The sequence below is a fragment of the Lutra lutra genome, chromosome 15 (genome assembly GCF_902655055.1).
Source record: "Lutra lutra chromosome 15, mLutLut1.2, whole genome shotgun sequence".
Taxonomy (NCBI): domain Eukaryota; kingdom Metazoa; phylum Chordata; class Mammalia; order Carnivora; family Mustelidae; genus Lutra; species Lutra lutra.
The window spans coordinates 28,123,860-28,136,832 of NC_062292.1; the positions used below are offsets into that span (position 1 = coordinate 28,123,860).

Sequence of the window (12,973 nt, forward strand, 5' to 3'; positions counted from 1 at the left end):
ACCTTCTCATGCTGGGTGGTGTGGTGTATTCACCATGGGTCCCAATACCACTGGGATCTACTACCTTGTTTCCAGCTTTCTAAAATACAGTGTAGGCTATATAATATGTTCACATATAAGCACTACCCAACTACACCCACTTCTCCCCAGATGACTTATTAATATATCCTATCAGAGCACACTTTGAACTGATTTAATATAGACCCTGAGATTCTCTCCCAGTCTCAACTAACTCACCAAGCAGGTGAGCATTTAAAGACAAATGGATCAAATTCACCTGGTCTTTCTCCCCTGCAATTTGGTTGTCAGTTTCCTATGGGACTCTACTGAGATAATGAATCACAGGCCAGTTTTCCAGCTCTAGCTGCCTGTGGACCAATATTTTCCACGGACAAAATCCACTTCCAATCTGACCACAAGCAAACTTCATTTTTGTAGTTTTTGACATCATCGTATTGGATATTCTACAGAAGTACAGCAGAAGCTAAATATAAACACTACTAGAAGAAAAGTCAGAGCGTTTTCATGAAATTGTGCTTTCAGAACTGCAAACAAGCAACTATCTACCTCCCACCAAGTAGAAGAAAATTTAAATGTATTAAAAATCCCTAAACCTTCCCATACCAAAAATGCAGGCCTTGAAATCAGTTTCCAGTCGGCGCTGAAATCTCTCAAGCAAGCAAAAGTTCTCCTTACCATTAATTAGTATAATGAGGTTGGCGTTTCTCCTCACTTGCAGGAAACCTTCAACTCTGCAAGTGACCACCTACATTTTGGTAAAATCTCTAAGATAATCCTGAGAGGTACAAGGAGAGTACACAATTACCTGCACACACTGCCCTGAGATCAGAAACAAACCCTGTCAGCCCAGTTCCCCACCATCCAACCACCTTCCGGGGCCGGGGGGCCCCTTTCCACATGCTGACGCACCGCGCAGCCCTGCACCGCTGGCGACCAGTGCAAAGTACTAGCCCAGTCTCAGAAACTTTGACTCAGTTATCAGGACACTGAGCACTCACACCTGACAGAGGACTGTCGTGGCCAGTCAGTCAAGTCCGAAGCGGGGCATTCCTTACAGGTAGAGATCTGCCCAGGACGCAGCCCATCCCAAACTGCAAAACCACAACCATCAACAGCAAGAGCGGAGCAAAGTGCCGGGCGGAGGCAGGGGGAGCGCGAGGGCGAGACGCGGTCACGAAAGGAAGCCTGAGTGTGGGTTTTAAAATAAAATAAAATATATATATATATAAAATCTCCTAACCACAAGCCCCCCGGACGCAAGGCTGCTGAGACCGCGAGCCCAGCAGCAAGCAAGGCGCAGCGGCGGAGGCGGCGGCAATGTCAGGAGGGCACAGCCGGGGGCGAGCGCCCAAGTCCCCACCCCGCCCCCAGGTGAGGGGCGCCCCGACTCCGCCCGCCCGCCCGGGCCAGGAAGAGAGACCAGCAGGCAGAGCCGAGGGGTCCAGGAAGCGACCGACAGTCCCGAAACCCCAGTGCCCTCCTCCCCGCCGTGCTCTCGCATCTAGTCCTCGGCCCGGCCCCCAAATCGACCCTCCCCCGGCTCAGCCCCGGCGCCAACACCCCCAGCCCGGCCCGTGGCTCCTGGCCGCCCGGCCGCCCGCCGGCCCCTCGGAGGCCGCCCTTGCCTCACCTCCTCACGTCTTCGCGGACAGGGCCGGAACAACTCTGCCGGGCTCCCGCGTCTCACCCGCCGCCCCGCGCTCTGCGGTCGGGCCCGTCCCGTTCACTCCGCGGCCGCCAGAGCCCTGGGAGGGCGGAGGGAGCAAGGCGGAGGGAGTAGAGAGTGGGGGGGCGGGTGGAGAGGAGGACCGCCTGGCAGGAAGAGGCGAGGGAGGGGGCGGGCCGAGGAGGAGGTGGGTCGGGAGCGCGCGCGTCCGGGCCCCCTCGGCTCGGCGTGCGCGCTCCTGAGGGCGGAGGCGCCTTCTCTGCCCTCGGAGGCGGCGCGCACGCGCGTACACGTCCCCGCCTGGCGGTGGTTCGGGTGGGAGAGCGGGGGATGGGGACCGGGGAGTGAGGCCCGGGCAGAACTCGGGTTGTTAGAGTGGAGACCCGGGAAAGGGCGGTAGACGGTCGCCGTCCCGCAGAACCTTCCGGAGGGGTAACCGAGCCCGTGGGGCCGGCGAGTTCGGGCTCGCTGAGGGGCGTCCTCAAGCCCAGGGTAGGGTGGGCTGACGGGCCTGTCTAGAGGTCAGAGTTGTTAGATGGTTCTAAGTTTGGGGCGATTGTGTTCCTGCTCATAAACCGGTTTACATATTTTTATTCTTAATGCCCAGTAATCCCCAAGAGAGTCACCGTAAAAAATACTATTCTCGCCAGTTACTGTTAGGTGCCTCTTTCGAAAGTGCGTGCTGGTCTCCCTTTCTTGTTCGTTCTGTGGAAGATTGAAGGCGGAAAACACCTGCTATGTATTTATATTAAGAAAACTCAAATCACGCGGTCCTTTGGGGTAGTAAATTTGGAAGTACAAATTAATAGAGATAAACCAACTCTTTTTCCTTTACAAATATTGTATATTGATCCTTGAACTGTCAGTATCTTCCTTCATAGAGCCGGCAGCCAGAAATGAACTGTAAATTTTCTTAATTTCCATAGCACTTTGTTTCTATAGGTTTGAGGCACCGAATATATTCAACCCTATCTAGGTAAATCTGTGCGATACTTTCTCTCATAGAGAATCCTTGAGGACCTGACTTCATTCATTTTTTATCTTCCACAATGGCTAGCATAGAGCCTGACTCCTAGAAAGTACTCCATGCATGTAACTGTATGAATAAATGAATATAGTGCGTTAAGAGTTAAGTGTATGTCCAATGATTTAAGCTCTAGAATGAATTCTTTAGTATAAAATCCTCCCTTCTGCCCCACTTCAGTTCCCCTGCACTCATTTCCCCAACTAGATCCAAAAACTACCCTGAGAAATACGACATTAGTCCAGAGGGCCCTCTCTCTCTTTCTCGCTCTCTTTTTCTTTTTCCTGATTTAAATGTCTAGAGATGCTGGGACATATCAGGAGTGTTGCAACTATCTTGTGTTTCCCCTATCTTCTGGGCTCCTTCCCTGAAGGTCCTCCAACTTCTGTATTCCAAGAGTCTACCTACCTCTGGGACTGACTCAATAAATGTCTGAATTTTGATATTTAATAATATTAGGGTTGGAATAACTCAAATTATCGGTAGCTATTAATACACCAACAAGTACCTATTCATAAATAAGCCGACAAGTACTGAGTCTCTACAAAATTACTAGAAAAGTTACACCGGGCACCATAAGGAAATCAACAGATGAAAAAGATGTAAGTTTCCACCTTCCGGTATCTTTTGACTAGAGAGAAGCTATTTGACAAAAAGAGCAAACTCTGTCGGGCGGCCACAGGTTACATCTCTAATCACCAGGGGTCATTGTGTAAAACTGAACTGTTCCTCACAGTAGAACTTAGATAAAAGATGTCGCAAGAGAACATAGATAAGAGACAAGTCCCAAGAGAACCTAGATAAGAGACAGTGAAGGTGATTTGGTACAAACTTACCCTCATTCTCTGGAAAACAATTCTAAGTACACGCCAAAGATTTAATAACAAAGCATTGTTCATATAATGCGTGCTGCTCACTTCTCTTCCCACGATGACTTCTTTTGCAATAAGCATATGCTAGCAGCCCTAATCCTTGAAAGGACTGAAAGCTCTCACGTTGGAGAAGGTTATAAAGTATTCTAGCATGGCTCATAACATGATAGAAACTGGTGGCCTACGTCCAGATCTAACCCACAAACATGTTTTGTTTGGCCTGCATGGTGCTTAAACAAATTAGCCAAGTTAAAAAAAATTTTTTTAAAGATTTTATTTATTTATTTGACAGAGATTACGAGCAGGCAGAGAGACAGTCAGAGAGAGGAGGAAGCAGGCTCCCTGCTGAGCAGAGAGCCCGATGTGGGGCTCGATCCTAAGACCCTGGGATCATGACTCTGAGCTGAAGGCAGAGGCTTCGACCCACTGAGCCACCCAGGCGCCTAAAGCCAGAAGATATCAAATGCATTCCGGCTTCTCTTTAAAAGGCAAATAGGGGTCACCTGTGTGGCTCAGTCGGTTAAGTGTCTGCCATCACCTCAAGTCCTAATCCCATGATCCCAAAACTGAGCCCCTCTATCTCAGGTTGTATGCTCAGCTCCCAGCTCTTTAAAAACTGGAGATTTGGGGGCACCTGGGTGGCTCAGTGGGTTAAGCCTCTGCCTTCGGCTCGGGTCATGATCCCAGGGTCCTGGGATCGAGTTCCGCATCAGGCTCTCTGCTCAGCAGGGAGCCTGCTTCCTCCCTCTCTCTCTCTCTGCCTGCCTCTCTCTACCTGTGATCTCTGTCAAATAAATAAATAAAATCTTAAAAAAAAAAAAAAACTGGAGATTTGGGGGCGCCTGGGTGGCTCGGTGGGTTGAAGCCTCTGCCTTCGGCTCGGGTCATGATTTCAGGGTCCTGGGATCGAGTCCCGCATCAGGCTCTCTGCTCAGCAGGGAGCCTGCTTCCTCCTCTCTCTCTCTCTCCCTCTCTCTGCCTGCCTCTCTGCCTACTTGTGATCTCTGTCAAATAAATAAATAAAATCTTTAAAAAAAAAAACTGGAGATTTGGTAACAGTGGACCTTCATTTTCAGGTGGTGACAATCAGCCACCTATAAGACATTCATTCTCTCCATTCTCAAAGTTTCTGTATTCCCTATTTTACCTTACCCTGTTTCCCTCATGTGAGTCTGCATCTCCCAATTTAAAATTTCATAATATAAAAATCAGGAAACATGGGGAGGGGGGGTGGGAGGTTGGGAGCACCTGGTGGTGGGTATTAAGGAGGGCATGTATTGCATGGAGCACTGGGTGTGGTGCATAAACAATGCATCTTGGAACACTGAAAAACTTAAAAAAAAAAAAGAAAAGATTCCCAGAAAGCCCTGAAAATATGGGAACCTTTAGGTTGGTATGGACACCTAAAAGGCAAGAGTCATGTTGAATTCATCTTTGTTTCCCTGGTGCCTATGTCGGCTGGAGTGGTGGATAAGGAAATCAATTAGTAAATATTTTATACATTAAAAAAAAACAGGAAAGGAGATACGCGTTGAACAAAATGGAAGAGTTTAAATCACAGTATTTAATGGTGTGAAATATTATATTTCTCTTATAATGGGCATTATTAGCTGACTCCCCAGCATGCATTTCTAACCCTCTGCAATTGTGAGGCAGCTAATGATTTGAACAGAAAAGGCCCAGCTCCAGAGGTGTGGGCCTTAATGGATGTCCATAACCAACCTAATCTGGTCTCCACCTAACTCTCAGTGTTCAAGGATCTAATGCAGTTCTAAATTGGTCCAGTCCTAAGGAAGGCCAAATCTCAGGTTTATTAGCAGAAGAAATGTGCTCTGCCTCTTACTCTGGCTGGTGTGATAGGTGGATATAAGTCCAATAGTTACTGTGACCATTTGGCTACTGTGAGGGAAACCAGCTGAGGATAAAGCTAACACAGAATTGAAGAGCTCAAATCTATGTTGAAGCCTACCCCTTCCTCCAGATTTAGTAAGTTTCCTAAGCCAATAAATTTTCTGACTATTTTAAAAAGTTCAAATTTGGCTTTTTTTTAATTGCAGCCAAAGTTAAGTTTTCTGTACACATTACAAAAGAAAAGTCATTATCTGAGTCTTCTAAGCATACATACTCAATGAGATGAATAGGTAAAAACCTAGCTGGTAAAATTGTAAAGGGTCCCTCTCTCACTAGATTACTTGATGCCCGATAAGCCAACACACTTTGTTTTTTCTTAACTTTTACTTAAATCTTGTGCCCTCTTTAAGTCTACTTTCCTGGGGTGCCTGGGTGGCTCAGTGGGTTAAAGCCTCTGCCTTAGGCTCGGGTCATGATTCCAGGGTCCTGGGATCGAGTCCCTCATCTGGCTCTCTGCTCAGCAAGGAGCCTGCTTCCTCCTCTCTCTCTCTCTCCGCCTACTTGTGATCTGTATTTGTCAAATAAATAAAAAAAATCTTTAAAAATAAATAAATAAATCTACTTTCCCTGAGAAGAGGACTTAATTCCAATCAGAAAACTTCCATAGGGGCGCCTGGGTGGCTCAGTGGGTTAAGCCACTGCCTTCGGCTCAGGTCATGATCTCAGGGTCCTGGGATCAAGCCCTGCATCGGGCTCTCTGCTCAGCAAGGAGCCTGCTTCCTCCTCTCTCTCTCTGCCTGCCTCTCTGCCTGCTTGTGATCTCTGTCTGTCAAATAAGTAAATAAAATCTTAAAAAAAAAAAAAAAGAAAACTTCCATAAATGAACTTATCATACAGTTTTGTTTTGTTTTTTTAAAGATTTTTAAAATTTTTTTATTTGACAGACAGAGGTCACAAGTAAGCAGACAGGCGGGCAGAGAGACAGAGGAGGAAGCAGGCTCCCTGCCAAGCAGGGAGCCTGATGAGGGGCTCGATTCCAGAACCCTGGGATCATGACCGGAGCTGAAGGCAGAGGCTTTAACCCACTGAGCCACCCAGTCATCCCCATACAGTTTTTCAGTGGTTTTTAACTAGTTGGAAGATTAAGAAAGACACCAGGAACCTGAGAGAGTAAAGGTATCATAGAGGAGACTAGACATACAGAAGACAAACTTTTCTATTTCAGTTTTATGTAGGGCTGAAATTCAGAATAATCCAGGCAAATCATACTAAGCCTATATAATAAAGCAAATTTATATTAAAATCACACTTTTAAGACTGAGTAAGAACAAAGTCAATGAATATATAGTGATTAAAAAATTTCCTCAGCAGTGGAGGAGGTAGGCAAAGCCATAAATGTCTCTCTGAAAAACAGCTAATGTACAACTTTTATAGTTTGATAAGAAATAGAACATGAGCCAAAAACTGCTTTTCCCATACCTTGTGCCAAGCATCCAACATCCATCTTACCATCAGAGCCCTTTACTTTGGTCTAGGGCAGTGATTCTCTTTAATATGTAACAAAATCACCCAGGGACTTTATTAGAAAATACAGACCTCTATGTTCAAACCCTAAGAGATTTAGGGGACCCAGGAATTCTTTTATTTTAATTTTTATTACAAAAATGTTTAAGGGGCGCCTGGGTGGCTCAGTGGGTTAAGCCTCTGCCTTCGGCTCAGGGTCATGATCCCGGGGTCCTGGGATAGAGCCCCGCATCAGGCTCTCTGCTCAGCAAGGAGCCTGCTTCCCTTCCTCTCTCTCTGCCTGCCTCTCTGCCTACTTGTGATCTCTCTCTGTCAAATAAATAAATAAAAATCTTTAAAAAAAATTTTTAAAAATGCTTAATATCATAAAGAACTAGGAAGAATGGTATGAGTCTTTAGATCCCAATCACTCAGCTTGAAAAATTACCAACACATGGCCAATCTCCTCTTCCCCATCCCTCTTGTGGATTTCACCCATTAATACTTCATCACATAGTTCTAAAAGATAAGAATTTTTTTTTGCAATCAATAAAATCCAGAATGTGGCAAGCTCTATAGGACAGACCACCAAATTCCTTCAACAAATAAATTGCATACACAAAAATGTAAAGAAGGATGTCTTGAACTTGCTTGGATGTCTTGTTTTTAACAGCTTCCTGAGGTATAAAGTCCATACAATAGGCTGTGCTTTATTTATTTATTTATTTACTTACTTATTTACTTATTTCCAATAGAGTTAATATAGTGTTATATTAGCTTCAGGTGTACAACATAGTGATTTAAAAACTCCATCCATCACCTGGTGTTCATCATGACAAGTCACTCCTTAATCCCCATCACCTATCTCACTCATTTCCCCCCCCCCACACACACACACACCACTGCCCCTCTGGTTACCATCAGTTTGTTCTCTGTAATTGAGAATTTATTTCTTGGTTTGCCTCTCTCCCATTTTTTCCCTTTTTTTTTCTCATTTTTTTCTTTGTTCATTTGTTATGTTTCTTAAATGCCACATATGAGTGAAATCATGTGGCATTTGTCTTTTTCTGACTTATTCCATGTAGCGTAATACTCTAGCTCCATCCATGTCATTGCATAATGGCAATATTTTATTCTTTTTTATGGCTGAGTAATATTCGTGTGTGTGTGTGCAGCGCGCGCGCTTACCACATCTTTTTTATCCATTCATCAGTCAATGGACAATGGGCTCTCTCCATAGTTTGGCTATTGTTGATAATGCTGCTGTAAACATCAGGGGGCATATACCCCTTTCGAATCTGTATTTTTGTATCTTTCGGATAAATACCTAGTAGTGCAATTGCTGGATGGTAGGGTAGTTCTAGTTTAACTTTTTGAGGAAACTCTACACTCTTTTCCAGAGTGGTTGCACTGGTTTACATTTCCACCAACAGCGCAAGAGGGTTTCCCTTTATTAGCATCCTTGCCAGAGAACACAGGTAGTAATGTTGTTTCCTGTGTTGTTGACTTTAGCCATTCTGACAGGTGTGAGGTGGTATCTCATCTGGTTTTGATTTGCATTTCCCTGATGATGAGTGATGTTGAACATCTTTTCATGTGTTTGTTGGCCATCTGGATGTCTTCTTTGGAGAAATGTCTGTTCGTTTCTTCTGCCCATTTTTAAATTGGATTATTTGGTTTTTGGGTCTTGAGTTGTATAAGTTCTTTATATATTTTGGGTACCAATCCTTTATCAAATATGTCATTTGCAAATATCTTCTCCCATTCAATAGATTGCCTTTTAATTTTATTGATCATTTCCTTCATTGTGCAGAAGATTTTTATTTTGATACAGTCCCAAAGCTTATTTTTTTAAAGATTTTATTTATTTATTTGACAGACAAAGATCACAAGTAGGCAGGGAAGCAGGCAGAGAGAGAGGAAGAAGCACGCTCCCTGCTGAGCAGAGAGCCTGATGTGGGGCTCAATCCCAGGACCCTAGAATCATGATCTGAGTTGAAGGCAGAGGCTTTAACCCACTGAGCCACCCAGGAGCCCCCCAAAGCTTATTTTTGCTTTTGTTCCTCTTGTCTCCAGAGCTATATCTAGAAAAATGTTGCTATGGCTGATGTCAGAGACATTACTACCAGCGTTCTCCTCTAGGATTTTTATGGTTTCAGGTCTCACGTTTAGGTCCTTAATCCATGTTGAATTTATTTTTGTATATGGTGTGAAAAAGTGAAAAAGATACATTCTTCTGAATGTATCTGACTGTTTCTGCACATATTTAATGTATTCAATTTGACAAATTTTGAGGAATGTGTGTACCTATGAAATCATCACAACAGTCAAAATAATGACCAAACCATTACCCAAAAATGCTACCTTGTGCCTCTCTGTAATTTCTCTCTCCTACATTTTTTTTCTCCCATCCTCGTGTAACCACTGATCTGCTGTCACTATAAATTAGTTTGCATTTTCTAGAGTTTTCTATAAGTGGAATCATACACTCTGTTTTCTGTTTTGTGTTGCTTCTTTCAGCTGGTACATTTATTTCGAGATTCATCCATGCTGTTACATGCATCGGTAGTCAGTTTTTTTTTTAGTCTTTCAGTCTCATAGCATGTTCCCCATCCCTACTGGGCTTCAGCGTGTACTTGGTGTCATCTTCCCCTTATGCTCTGTTTGTCTGTTTTCCCTTTTCTAGAACTTGAGGATTTCCCCTATCCTGCTTTCAAAATATTGAAACTGGTCATATATATCTTTTACAATTTTTTAGATTATGATCTAGCAATCTAGATTTGATGACTTTTTTAACAATGTAAAAAAGTGATTATAAAGTTACTCATTTTTAGCAATGTAAAGAAACTATTGAGAAGGAACTCTATGTTTTAACAATGGAAAGAAAGTGTATGGCCAAAGAGGGAGACTGCCTCTGTGTTGATGTTGTGTCAGCCATTTTAATGGAGTTCTTGTTCCCTGGTGCATTCCCCACACCAGGCACACAGAGCTTTGGCAGTGACCCCACGTTCCCTTGTAGTACTTGCCACAGGCCTAGAATTTAGATTTTGGTCATATCAGAAATTTTCCTTAAATACATATGTTTTGCAGAAAAACAACTTTAAAAGTTACAAATAACTTTCATGGTAAAGGGAGGAAAATTACCACTTTCCTCTTCTGAGTCAAGGGAAATCCACACCCTAGCCACCAACTCCCATCCCTCCCCCCAAGACATTTTTCAGTCTCTTTTCCCTTTGCCACATACAAAATAAGCTGCAAATTAAAAAAAAAAAAAAAAAAAAAAGTTTATGTCTAAGTTCTATCAGAGTCTACCTAACCTAAAAATAAAGAGTTTTTTAAAAGATTTTATTTATTTATTTGACAGACAGAGATCACAAGAAGTCAGAGAAGCAGGCACAGAGAGAGGAGGAGGCAGGCTCCCGGCTGAGCAGAGAGCCTGATGCGGGGCTCCATCCCAGGACTCTGGGATCATGACCTGAGCCTAAGGCAGAGGCTTTAACCCACTAAGCCACCCAGGTGCCTCGAAAATAAAGAATTATTAAATGAAAAACACTGTTGCTTTAGAACGTATTGGAAGATCCCTAACAGTTCTCCAATTTCAGAAAGATTCTTACTACTCTTTAATTCTCTAATGACAATAACATTTTGTTGTGGAAGATCAGTAGTTTATAATGTTTATGCCTGTATACATGAATGCTAATAATTTCAAACTCTATACCAAAATCCAGGTTTTTGGATCATTTTTAATAAAGTGTGCCCTGTCAGTTCATAAAGTAAATGGTTTGTTAATGGATGTCCACTGTGTTATTTTTTATGGTTTTTGGTATAGTTTAAATTGCATAATAATTTTAATTTAATTCCATCATCACTTTCTGCCTTAATTTGGATACATAACTTTTGATCTCTTTTATGAAATTATCTTTCTCTTCTATAACTCCATAACACCTGGTACATACTTTTTTATAGCATCTATAAGACTTTGATACATTTAAAAATATTCATAATTACCTTCACCAGATTTTAAATCTTTGAAAACAAAAATCATGTCTTTTTCTTCCCCAATACCTATTCAGTAAATATTTATTATATGAGTAACAGCATGAATGAACACATTCACAAATTTGTTTTAGAAATTTCTGAGATGCTTGTCTTCTCAATGAAACAGAGAGCTTAAATAATATAATAAGTTACTGAGTTTCCTACTAATAGATCATAGTCTTTCCTTGGTTCCACGTGACAAAAATGTTCTCTTCACGGAGAAAGCAAGCATTTAAAGAAAATCTTATCTATAGTACCAGTAAGGATCTTTATCAGTAATTCTAATTTGCTAGTAATCAAGGTTTGACCTAATCATTTTATTAGAAGAAATATATTTAAGTCTCTTTGCCAGGGACTCCTGGTGGCTTGCTGCAACATCCATTTTCTCTTTCCACCTTAGTAACAAAACCCCAAACTTATTCAAAATTAGAATGTGCATAGTTAAAAGACTATAATTCCTGATCTCCCTTGTAGCCATGTATTCTGACAAAGAGAAGGAACTGAGACATTTCCTTCAAAGAGAAGGAATGGGCTCTTCTCCTTTCTTCCTTCCTGCTGCCTGGACCACAGATATGGTGGTTGAATCTAGCAGCCATCTTGAACCAGAGTACAGGAGTGCACCATGGGAATGGTGAAGTGATGAACTGGAAGGATTTAGGTCCCTTATGACTTTGTGGAAGTTCCAACCTATGTGAAATGCCAACTTCCAAACTTCTTTTGTAGAGAATGAATCCTTATACATGTAATGCATTATTATTATTATTGGTTTTACTCACCATAACTGGATCTAATTCTAACTAGTGCTGTTATCCCTAGCCTTATTTTGAATTCATACTCCTTAATTGATACCCATGGTTTTAGAATAGAGAATTAAAATAGTTTCATAATGGGATGCCTGGGTGGCTCCATGGGTGAAGTGTCCAACTCTTGATTTTGGCTTAGGTCATGACCCCAGGGTTGTGAGATCCAGATTGAGCCCTACATCAGGCTCCTCACTGAGCATGGAGACTACTTGAGATTCTCTCTCCTTCTCCCTCTGCCCCTCCCCCAACATTATGCTCATGCTCTTTCTCCCTCTCTCTCACTCAAATAAATAAATAGTTTCATGATAATGTTATTCCTTTAAAATTGATATTGTTTATTAGAATCTATCATGTCTAGAAGGCTAGCTGTTACAGAAAGTTTGGATGAGATTTTTGGTAACTATTCATCTTAAAAACCATGGCTAAAAGATAAATTTTAATTTTTTTTTAAAGTAATCTCTAAACCCAATGTGAGGCTCAAACTTACAACCTGAGATCGACAGTCTCATGCTCTACCAAAAGAATGAGCCAGGCACCCCTAAAACGTGTATTTTATTTTTTTTAAAGATTTATTTATGTATTTATTTATTTGATAGATAGAGATCACAAGTAGGCAGAGAGGCAGGCAGACGGGGAAGCAGACTCCCCATCGAGCAGAAAGCCCGACGCAGGGCTCAATCCCAGGACCCTGAGACCATGACCCAAGCTGAAGGCAGAGGCTTAACCCACTGAGCCACCCAGGCGCCCCAAATGTGTATTTTAAATACATTTTGGTTTGCTAATCTTCTCACTGGAACTACACTGCGTTTTTTTCCTAGTTTAGGAGGACTGGATTTTTTCATCCAGATTTTACATTTCTTTCTTCCATAGAGCTGTTTTCTACATTCATTTTATTTCAGGATTCTACTGTAGTGACTGGTGAATGAAACCAATACTGAAATTGCACAATTTTTATTTTATAAATTTGGGCTTGCAATGTGCATTTCCTCCTAAGATTTGTACCTGCAAGTTCTGAGAGGTTTCCACTAACCATACAATGGAAAATCTGTGTATTTGTTACATTGAGTTAATGTGACTTGTGAGATATAGTCAAAACATAACTGTTCTCTTGACATGATTTCAGAGGGTGAGGTTTTTCCCCCTGTGGCCAAGATGAAAATTCCAGCAAGTCTTATGACATTTCTGCTCCCTTATC

At 42.4% G+C, this 12,973-nt stretch overlaps 1 protein-coding gene across 5 annotated transcripts in view; it reads right to left on the reverse strand.

Annotated features, from left to right (window-relative positions):
- Nucleotides 1-1,858, reverse strand: part of RABGAP1L (RAB GTPase activating protein 1 like) — a 763,170-nt gene extending 761,312 nt beyond the window's left edge. For all 5 annotated transcript variants that reach the window (XM_047704248.1, XM_047704250.1, XM_047704251.1 and 2 more), the window contains exon 1: nt 1,652-1,858. The gene's annotated coding sequence lies outside the window, so the exon portion shown is untranslated. The remainder of the gene's footprint in view (nt 1-1,651) is intronic.
- Between the last annotated feature and the right edge of the window lie 11,115 nt (nt 1,859-12,973).